The 11,411-nt window shown below is 48.2% G+C and overlaps 1 pseudogene; it reads right to left on the bottom strand.

Annotated features, from left to right (window-relative positions):
* Nucleotides 1-29: 29 nt before the first annotated feature.
* Nucleotides 30-8,146, bottom strand: LOC121603360 (annotated as a pseudogene).
* Nucleotides 8,147-11,411: the final 3,265 nt, after the last annotated feature.

The raw sequence follows: 11,411 nt of genomic DNA, 5'->3' as shown, positions 1-11,411 counted from the left end.
ATGTATCACTGCCAGCACGTGCGAGGCACCCTCGCTGTAGGCGGCCCGCCGGATTGCCACCATTGAAATGCGAGTTGTCCTAAAATAAAATAAACATAGCATCATCGAAGTGCTCCTAACGCGTGCCCAACCAAACCGAGGTAGACTTACATTTTTCCTAGTGTTCACAATCGGTGGCTGATTGCAAACCTGCACCAGATGGTCGAGCTGGTAGAGCAGCTTTTTGCTGGTCGAGTGCACCTCCGTGTACGCCTGGCACATCGCCTCGTACAGCGACTGGTGCGTCCCGATGGCCGTCTCCAGGCTTTCCACATTCGTCGGCGGGTATGGTGGCCTCGCAGGCCGCCGCCCAGCTACTGACGCTCTCCGTGTACTGCTCCGCCTTGTGGTGAAACACGACCGACAGCGTCAGCACGGCCGTCCGCTCGTCCAGCGTGGTGACGAAGTCTTTCCACGTTTTGTCCAACCGGGCCGCCAGTGTGCGGATGGTGGGCCGCCGCGTAGTGGTTGCCCTCGTACAGCCGGGCCGCCACGGCCAGTATTCGGTTGATGTTGACGCACACGTTGCGCGACGTTATGGCAAAGCGCTGGGTGCCTCCTGCAGGTTCTTCGCGATCGCGTAGTTGTGCCCGATCTCGACGTACGTCTCTGAAACACGTCCCGGTTGTGCAGGATCCAGTCGAACATCTTCTCGCAGTCCTGCTCGAACAGGCGCAGCTGGAAGCACTGGTCGAGCTTCGTTTTGCGGTGCTGCCACAGATTCAGCAGCTGCTGCTGGGCGTTGCGCGTCGTTTCGAGCTGCTGCAGGACCTGTTGGGATGCCAAAGAGAGAGAGGGAGAAGCACAGTGTAATTAGAAAATATGTACATTAAGGAGAGGTAATGCGCGTTTGCGACAAATTGGATAGCATTAGGCGGATGGCGAGATGTGCACTTGTCGCTTTGACCCATATACAACGCCAATTTAAATACAATTAACCCACAGACAGCGAACCCGACCCCGGTTGTGGCGCAGTAGCAGGTAACTTCTACCTGAGTGCTACGCCGGAAGGGAATGGGTAAACAATCCCCTACACAACAGAGACGGAAATAATAGTTTTATGATCGTCTATAAATAGCTCTCGAGGGAAAAGAAGCAACCCGAAACCTGGAGTAAAAGTCTGAAAGACGACGGCACGACAACAAACTTTGTCGCAATTCGATTGACCCAATCCAGGAACGCCGTACCCCCAATGGTCGCTGTCGCTGTCGTCGTCTTCGTTGATGAGATTAGGAAGACAGGGAGAAGGTTAGCATTCTTCGTTGAAACTCAACCCATTCGCTGTTACACTACGCTCCAAGCAGCAGTGTGATTGCTTTTGCTGCCGTAGCGTTTTGGGCGGCAGGGTTAGGCAACCTTACCAGTTTTAGCAAATTGGATTACACACGCAATAGTGGTTGTGTCGTCGGACCTTGATGCGAGCCTTTTATTGTTGAACCCTCTGGGTATATATAAATAAACCAGAGCAACCTCGCCGCGGCCACTGGAAGCGATTTAACGATGTTTGGTATCAAAAAAAGGGCAAAAAGAAAACAGCATAATGCTGACCTTCTGTATGTAGACAAAAAACGTACGACTAAGTGCAAAACAATATCATTCATTCGCCTTGTTTTGCTGCTTTTTTGCATTCCGTTCCGCAAAATGGACATAACCCAAGAAAAGCCCGATTTGTCTTCCAACGTGCTATCAAAACACGAATTTCTCAGTTGTAATGTGATTGCAAAAACAAGCTCACTGCAAAAATCTAGAACATCTCTCCAACCACACACACACATACCAAGATCTGCTCGCCGCCTATCGCCTAAGGGGGAGAGAACAGATATGCGAATTTCAAAACAATGCCTCTTCCCATTCTGAAAGCAAAACACACTTTCGGTTGAACGTTTGTGTTATTGAAAAATAACGCTCCCTGAACCTGAACAAGCGCCTCCCAACCTGTCCACAACAAGCACTATGGTAGGTATAAAAAAGAAAAGAAAACACCCTCAGCATCATACCCATCCATTAAATCCCGCTCTCTTTCTCTCCCATCCATCTCGGTTGTATTTCTTTGGATTGCTATCATCGGCACAATACTATTTAGCCCGTACGGGATCGTGTTTCGTGAGCCGTCTACCCCCCCGTTTTCGTCCGCTTACTCCGCCCTGTGCCATTCTTCGCTTGATGATGATGATAGAATTTCAGATAAACATCGCGCTCGTACATGAGAAGAAACACAACGGGTGCGAGATAAAAATTAAGCGACGATTAAGAGGCCTTCACACATTCCCGGTGGTCCTAGCACACTTCGCCCTTCCTAACATTTTCCTGCTAACTGGAGATCGTCAGTAGGTTCGTCCGAGCAGACGATGGATTCCGATGGACGGAAGTAGTGGTGGGAGCTCGGAATCGGACCTAGCCGATTCCGATTCCGTGTTCGGAATCAATTCCGGAGCCGATTCCGGAGTTGACTCCGAGGTAAATTCTGGAGTTGACTCCGGAACCGATGTCCGCGTAGTGGGGCTGCAAAGTTGGCCTCGGAACCGATTCCAGAGTCAGCTCCGGAGTCGGTCTTAGAATCTATTTCGGGATCGGAATCGGCTCCAGAATCAGAAATGGCTCCAGAATCAGAATAGACTCCAGAATCAGAATTGGCTCCGGAATCTGAATTAGCTCTGAAATCGAAATCGGCCTGGGAATCGCAATTTGCCCCGGTAACGGAATCAGGATTGACTCTAGAAATGGAATTAGCTCCCGAAGAAGAATCAATTTTTTTTATTAAAATAAGATGTTTCAGAAGCGAAATCAGTCTGGAATCCTCCATCAGAATGGATCGTTTACAAGTAAATTTTGATTCTTTGCGGCTATCAATACGTAACAATATTGTACCCAAACGCCTATTCTTATGAAGAAGCCGAAACGGGCTCCATTTCGAAGCCGATTCTGATTTCGGATCCAAATCCGATTCCGGAGCCGATTTCGATTCCGTAACCGATTCCGGAGGCAATTCCGAATCCGAAGCCGATTCCAAACCCGAAGCAGATTTCGATTCCGGAACCGGTTCGAGTACTAATTCCGGTGCCGATTCCGGGTCCGATTCCGTAATCGATTTCAGAAACTGATTCCGGACCTACTATCCGGATTCCGATTTCATTTTTCCCATCACTAGACGGAAGCAACTAAAAGGATGGAAAGGTACACGGAACCACCACCGGCAAGTCCAAAAGACCCTTTTAATTGCAGTTCCAGCAAATTTTTAGCAGGCTAGCAAATACACCTTTCGGCACGTGATGGTGGTGGCCCCGGGAGCACGCGCGTAACAGTTTCTTTTCTTCGATTCGCGCGTCCGCGGAAAGGAAAAGGGTGGAAATGCTCGTGAAAGCACCGTTCCCCACAGTCCACGGAATTGATTAGATAATTTCCACTATTTCTGTGTGTCTGTGTGTGAGAGAGTTTTCTTCACCCCCTTCACTATCCCATTCGGCTCCCCCCGCGAGCAGCATGGTTTGGTGGTTTGTGTTTTGTGCGTTCTTTTCTCACTCTTTTGCCAAGCACTAAACGCCAACGCCTTACGCGTATTTCGTAAGTGCAAAGTGTGCGCACATAACAACACGCGTTACTGTCTCTGTTAACATCGGTGACTGTTGAAGGTGCGGTGAGAGATGTCGATATGGTTGAGAGCCTGCGCTGCCAACACGCTGACTCTGGCTGAATGGCTGTGATTAAATCGGTGAATTAATTGCCATCATTTTTGATGAATAAACAAACGGAAAAAGTGAAACTCTCTCTTTCGCAGCAGCGAACCGAGCTCCCTAATCGGTTGGGGCGCGGATGAAACAAGCGCGCACAGCAGCAGCAGCAGCAGCAGCAGCAGCGGCAGCAGCATCAGGCTTAGCGCAAAACTTTGATTCTTTCGCCCTACGCGGATGGGCAACAGGGCCAACAAACGAGTGCCACCGCTTGCGGGGGCCTAAATCGATCGGACGCCTTCTATCCCCAATTGGGTTGATGACTAGCTTTTCCAACAACCATTTAGCGCCGACGAAGGCTGTCGAGCGGCCGGCAGAATAATTGCAGCGCGCTTCATCTTAATTGCAAAACACGGCGAAACAGCAGAGCCAGATGAGGAAAATCACAACCTTGGCAAGAGGAAAAGGTTGTTTCTTTTTTTTTTTAATAAAGGGAAAATGACTTTTACTTTCATTCAACAATCACCGAGTGATGGTCAGCGAGTGATTGAGGAAAAGCATGCAACACAAAACTGACAACAAACTGACGGATTTATGCGTACCGAAAGTGAGATTGCCGGAACGGGGGGCATTCAATCGTGCTTGTTTGAAACAGACTTGTTTTCCTAACAATGGTGGCAGCATTTGGGTTTCATTTCTCAATCTGCAACAAACCGGTGTTTGTTCTTCTCAAAGTAACAACCCCATCAGCTCATAACGCAACGATTATTGTTCTCTAATTCACGAAATGAAATGATTTAGCACCGTCTTTGCTTGGCTAAATGCCGTCATAGTCCCTCCCTAGCTCAACCACAATCGGTTTAAATTCCCCTCCCAGCGCAACGACCGCGCACAAATACACCGGATATTGCATATCATTGCACCGTGCGTCCGCCACCATCACTCTCCACAATAACTGCATGATGCCGATCGAACTATTGGGAGGATCTTCGATTTCACCGCTGGTTTAACTGCTTCTGTTTAACGTTTACATCGCAGCTACCGATCGCAAACACCCCAACCCCGGGCGCAGCAAGACACGCGCGGCGGCAGATCATCATGCGGCGAATTAGTACTACCCAAACGCATCGGCGGTAACGGACAGAAAATAGAAACATTACACACCAACCACACCACTCGGTCTCGGTCTTCGGCGTGACGGGAGGGAGCTTCCGACGAAACGAGTATTGAACAAAGAGTGAAATAACGCCACAATACACGCCGAGCAAACGCGATGTTATGATGGTACAACAGATTTTGGGTGCCTCATTGTTTACACTTTGGTTTTCGGCGAGCGAAACCCCCTTCGGGGCAGTCGACCTCCCCGGTTGTAGCGAACAGCGAAACGCCGCCGGTTTTCTCACCCGTGTATCTACGCGCTCGAGAAACCATATGGAAAATGGACACAATGGCACACCGCTGAACCGAACGCACCTCATCAATAGACGTCGGCGCAATAGGAAAGATTGAGCAAAACAACAATAACAACAGAAAGAACGCTCAGACCGGATGGTAATAACGTTTTATGACCGCAACGAACGGCCAGCACTGTGTTAAGAAGCTTCCACAACAAGAGGCGGCTCAAGACTCTTCAAGAGAGAAAAAGAAGAAATGCAGCAGACCCGCAGGCCGCACGTCTGGGCATTCTTGAAATCTAAATGAACCATCGTCATCATCATCGTTCCCCTCGCGCCAAGCTAATTCCGGCCAGCTAACGTAACGCGGCCAACCGCTATTGCCACAGCCAGCCAGGGCACGGCTGGCCGGGAGCAGATCTTCATTACGCAAATTCGACGCGCTTTGTTGAGCAATTCGACCGAACCGAACGCGTGTCGGCGGCGGCACCGTCGTCCATGGGGCAGTGTCGATGGGCGAGGGCGTACCGTGAACCAACAAAGTGCCTCCAAACCACCGCTGAGTGAAAGTGAAATTATTACGTACAACTGTTTGGTTACAGACGACCCAAAGGGGTCGATCGCATTCACACCTATCCCTATGACTTTGCGCGGCCGCTTTTCCCGGCGTGGCGTTAACCCGGCGCGTACCCTTCCAAGCAGAACGCTCATGCGTTTGGGGGGTGCCAGAAAAGAGTTTGTGAATGAAAACACACACCCAAACGCGCGCGCGTGAAATGTAATCCGCTCATGTAGAGCATCATTACTTAGGCCGTGTCTCGACGCCCCCCACTCCACACCCCGTCCCAGATGGAACGCGCACAGCGCAAAGGCAATAAAATAATTCACCCATAAATGTCTACCAAACCCCCCATTCGGGAGGGAACGATGGATGGATGGATGTGGCGTTGGCAGAGATTAGCTTTTCCTTGTTTTTTGCGCTTATTTTCGGATCGATACCACAACACAGCAAGATCCGATATACGTCCGTGTGCCACTGCCTAGTCTCAGCTCAACACAATTGTTGCTCGTGGTGCCGTGTAACCTCACACGACCCAATTATAGCTACCACAGAGAGCTTACGATTTTGTGGCCCACTCCCGTAATCTGTTTGGATTGCTGCTTCCGAAAGCAAAATCGGTACTAATTGGAGCGATAAATGAGTTTCAATCTCAACTAGATTTTCCCCAGGGATACTCCCTCTTTTCGAAGACGAAGACGCAACTAATCTGAACCACCCGATCCCCCCTATATCCCCCCAGTCCCTACGACTCTTCTCGCACCTGATTCATTGCCGACGTGACGTCCGGATTGATGCAGTTGGTGGGCAGCGGGGCCGAATGGCACCCGTCATCGTTCCGGTTCGAGTAGGTGGTCAGCTTGCCGAGCAGCTTCTGCCCCTGCAGGTCCAGGTCCTCGATCGGCAGCTTCAGTATCTTGCGCTTCATCTCGTTGTGCGCATCTATGCTGTGCTTCGCCCCGTTCACGTCCTCCGGGCACTCCGAGTGCGTCAGGTCCTCCTGCAGATCGTCGATCCGGTCGAGGATGTCGCTCGCCTGCCACAGGAAGTCCTCGAACGCGACGCGCAGATCGATCCACACCGCGTGGTCGTAGTGCAGGAAGCCCTCGAAGTCGGACGTCAGCTGGGACGGCTCGACCAGCTTGCCGAGCGACTGGATCGATATCGTCGTCGTCTCGAACTTGTACTTGTTGCTGGCAATCGATGAGCGCTGCTTGTGCCAGAAGTTGTCCGGCTTGATGATGACCGCCTGGTGGATGACGTCCGTGCCGAAGTTCTCCTGCAGCACCTTCAGTATCATCTTGGCGCTTGCCGCCGTATTGCCGTTGCCCCGCATGTCCACGATGATGGTGAAGCCGTGGCTTTTGCTTTCATCGCTGCAGGCCGTGCAGGTGGAAGGCGAAAAAGAGGGGGGGGAGAAGAAAAGAGAAGAATTGTTTAAATAAGGAGATTTGCTAATTAGTATGCGCAAGAAGGCATCGCCTCTCGCGCGTGTGTGTGTGTGTATGTGTGTGTGGGTAACAGTGTTGCCATTTTTGCACGCGCTCCATCCATCCACCGTTCGCTTAGTGGCCGCCAAATCGTAGCAAAACCGTTTGGAATCGAAGCAAACCACCGGCAAAAGGTGCGAAAAGGAAATCAATTTTATATCGTTACCGCTCGCTGGCAACGAACGCAAGAACAGGCACAGCCAAAGAAACGGAGGCGATTTAAATTCGCACGCAAAGATCCGTCCGCGGGGGAAGTGTTAAATTCAATCTGACGTTTCGTTCACTTTTTTAGTGTTCTTCTTTTCCACCAAGATTGTGGTTGTCGGTAAAGTAGTACACAGCACACACACACACAGCGGCACAACGGTGTGCCTGTCCAAAAGTGGTGCGAACGGTTTTTTTGGTCTTCTTTCTTGTGCGTTGGTGGGACTGCTTTGACGTGACGGGGACGACTAATTTACAAGTCCGGTCCAGTAGTCGTCGTCGTCGACCGAACGGAAAACGGAAGATTGGCAGCCCAAATAAAAAAAAACAGTAACGAAACAAAACAAGAAGCCGGCACACTAAGGGCAGCACACACACACACTCTGAAAGATTATTGGCCGGGTATGAGGAACGGGGAGAACTAGACCGGGTGCTGCTGACGAGATTGTGGTGCTGAAAGTCAAGACAGCAAGCAATGTGTACTGCGATGCACGTTGGTTCAATATTGAATTTCTGCCTTCCGCACCCCTTCAAGAGGGATTCAGAATGCTCTCTCTTGCTCTTTCTTTCTTTAATTTAATCCCAAAACGACGGCAAACCTTCTTTTTGCGCGGAACGCAACGGTGTTGTTGGGAAATATTTTGCAGTGTTTTTTCTGCTTCGTTTCAATACACACAGGCCATGCGGCGGAGTAAAGTTGGAAAAGAAAAATTACCTTTCCGCACGCATTCATCCTGCTGTGGGGGGAGGGGTTGGAAAGTGCTGTGTGCTGCTACGTGTAATTGAACGATTTATATTATTTGTACCAACTGTGGTGTTAGAAAATCAAAAATGAACAAATGAAATCAGGAATCGAATTTAAAATGATTTCAGTTACAGATAAATCTGTATGCGAGAGGGAGAGAGATATAGACCTTCAAGTGAAGAAACTTGTTAGATTATCAAAGTAATCATTGATCGTCGGTCTCATTGTACAGTCGTCAACTCGTACGACTTAACAACATGGCCGTCATGGGTTCATGCCCCAACTAGACCGTGCCGCCATACGTGGGACTGACTATCCTGCTATGGGGGGGGGGGGTAATCAAGGTACTAAAAGCCAACCCCACAAGTGGTACAGGAAGGCCTTGACCGACAATGGTTGTTGAGCCAAAAGAAGAAGAAGAATCATTGATCGGAAGTAATCCATGATTTGAAATTGTTTCTTTAAGATGAACATTTTGACGGTCCCGACATATTCCATGCATTTTGTGTATCTTCAAGAGGAATGTCTCCTAAGGCAAATGTTCTTCACAAAAATATTGACCAAAGGATGTCATGTGTTTCCCGTGGTTTCTGGGATACTACATAACAACACCTTAATTAGTTTTCCCTTGCTCACCTAAGCTCACGGTCCCTTGAAGATTCATCTCAGAGAGATTTCACAGTAGTCTATAATAAAAAAATATTCCTTTCCCATCGTTCAACAAGAGTAATTGCATTTCCCTAAACTCCTTTTAAACTGGATGCAATAGTAATACAGTCGACTCTCTCTTATTTGAGAGGCGATGGGACTGTCGAATAAGAGGGGTTTTCAAATTACAGAATGAAAGGTCCATACAAACTAGAAAGAAACATAGCATTTAGTATGCAGCCTTAACTGTTGTTATCGGAAACTGCGAACAGAATCGCCAATTAGAGCATACATCTTTCAATAACCATGGCAACACCATACATACATAAAAGGGATACAGATTTCAGAGGTTTTCCAAATTAGAGGACAAAAATGTACTGGAAATGAAGGACTGTGGAAAATGTTCAAATAAGAGAGGTTTTCTCAAATTGGAGAGGTGTCAAATAAAAGAGGGTTCACTGTATCTCAATCTCAATATCTCAATAACATGCCCGTCATTGGTTTAATTCCAAACATTACTGTTAGCCTGTTCTGGTTTAGAGAGAATGTTAAACCTGCTCAAAATAAGATCTATTTCGGCCATTTTGGGCGGAAAATTGATCTGATTTGGTATACATGAACCAAATATGTAACCATGTCTTTTGTTTTTCTTAAATTGGCATATAATCAATCAAAAAACACATCAAAACCTCGAACAGAATTGCTTAAAAGCTCGAATAAACTTCGATTATACCAGTGAAAGTTCCTTTCAAATTGAAAGAAAAATTCAATGAAACTATACTTGCAACTTCCTACCATCCAGATGGTAACACATCCGAGACACACGTGTGATCTTCCTGGTATAAGCGCACCAGTAGTACATGAGCCAACCAAGCGATAAATGACCCTACCGTCCCTCATCAGCCGTTGGGGTTCGGGCGGGCGCTCTCGATCTCGAAAATATTTAAAGTGGATCCCGATCATTAGAGAGTAACCCCAATCGATCCCGCCGGCACGGGAAGCAGCAACGCAATAAATGATCTTTCCGTCCAACAAACCATCATGACCGGTGAAGTGAAAGCCCCACCACCTTTCTCACTCCTCTTGTACCAGGAATGTCTTAGAATGATTGAAATCACCCCCTTCAAAGGGGAGTCGTCGTTTGCATACACACGTCCTCTTCCTCTCGGTTCGAGAAAACACAAAAAAACCCAAAACAGCCGAGACGACGACCACGTTGCTGCCCGCTGCTGCTGCTGCTGATGATGATGATGATGGGGACGACCCTCGGCTTTTGTTTTGCGTTATTTTTGGACGCGTTTGCGTTCATGTCAAGGCGTACTGGTCGAATTGCCCCCATCGTATTCGGGAAGCGAAAACTCTCACGGGATTATTAGGCGACTCTAGGGTCTCGCCATAAAGCGCCTAACCCACTAAAACCAAACCCAGAACCAAACAAACCAAATGGTGCCCTCCGACCGCGGTGATCTCAGAATTGTTGAAAATGTCTCAATTCGACCGGACATCATCAAGAGCTCGGGTAGAAGAAAAAAAAGGTTGCTAATGCCCCACATCTCAATGCCTACTACTTGATTGTTGATGTGTCTTTGAGGCAGTAAGTAGCGTTGGAATTTCGGTGCGCCTTCCGAAGCCTTCTCTCTCTCTCTCTCTCCCTCACTGGTCTGATGTATCGTTTGCACGGTACAATAAATAATTCAAATTCGTTCAACTTCACCCACGAGGGGAAGGCTCCGAGCGGATTGTACGGCCCAGTGCCAAGAATGCCAAAAGGCGAAGTTAAGCATTTGTGGGGCTATGTGTCTCTATATACCGGAGCCGAAAAGTTTTTGAAGCCGGAAAAATGTAGAATCGTTACCGGAGTTCCTCGCAACCCCTTCCCCGAACAAGATACTACAAGTTGCTACTACATCAGCCAATCGAGAATGGAATGGGGGCTTGGTCGATGGCGAGTGCCCCCTTCGACCCGAAAATAGATGACTCAATAAAGTGGAGACTCAATGTCAGACGCGTGGTTCTGGACAGTTGCAGGGAGCTAACAATCAATGGAATGGAATTCCCCGGCCCGCCATTGGGATGTTTTGGGTCATGTGAACTTCCTCACTTTCCAGAAAATAGAGGCACAGGAATGTAATTTCGACTGACCGTGTACGGAAGAGTGGATAAATATTCGAAGCAAATAAAAGACTTGAGAAGCATGCCAATAATGTGATGTGAAGAAGTTGCAAAAAAAAAGCCTAAAAATGTCTATTTAAAATGTTAACAAAGACGTCAACATTTTTGCAATTACTCCAATTATCGCAAATGCAACATAAAAATCGCATTCAAAAAGGGTAATGCACAACACTTTTATCGAACAAATTAATCTTCTACTGCTACCGCCATAATGCATTAGCGAGAGCGTTAAATTAATGAGAACGCGCACCAGCTGCCATAAATAATTCATCATACAATTTGTAAAATCGCCTCCCGCGCTCTCCCTCCTTCGTGTCCCATGTCCAGCCCAACAGGCCATCGATTTTCGAATCGACAGTTTAAATTCTATACCCACACTGCCGCTGACACATAATGTGTGTTACACCGATTGGGAGCTAACTAGCTAACAAATGCGTGGTTGCGGCCACTGCCAACGGGTCAGTAAGCTGTAGCACCAAGGTTGGCAACACA

This window comes from Anopheles merus, unplaced genomic scaffold (genome assembly GCF_017562075.2).
Source record: "Anopheles merus strain MAF unplaced genomic scaffold, AmerM5.1 LNR4001173, whole genome shotgun sequence".
In the NCBI taxonomy this organism is placed as follows: Eukaryota; Metazoa; Arthropoda; class Insecta; order Diptera; family Culicidae; genus Anopheles; species Anopheles merus.
The sequence above is the reverse complement of the archived record's forward strand: the minus strand, read 5'-3'. Positions and strand labels throughout refer to the sequence as shown.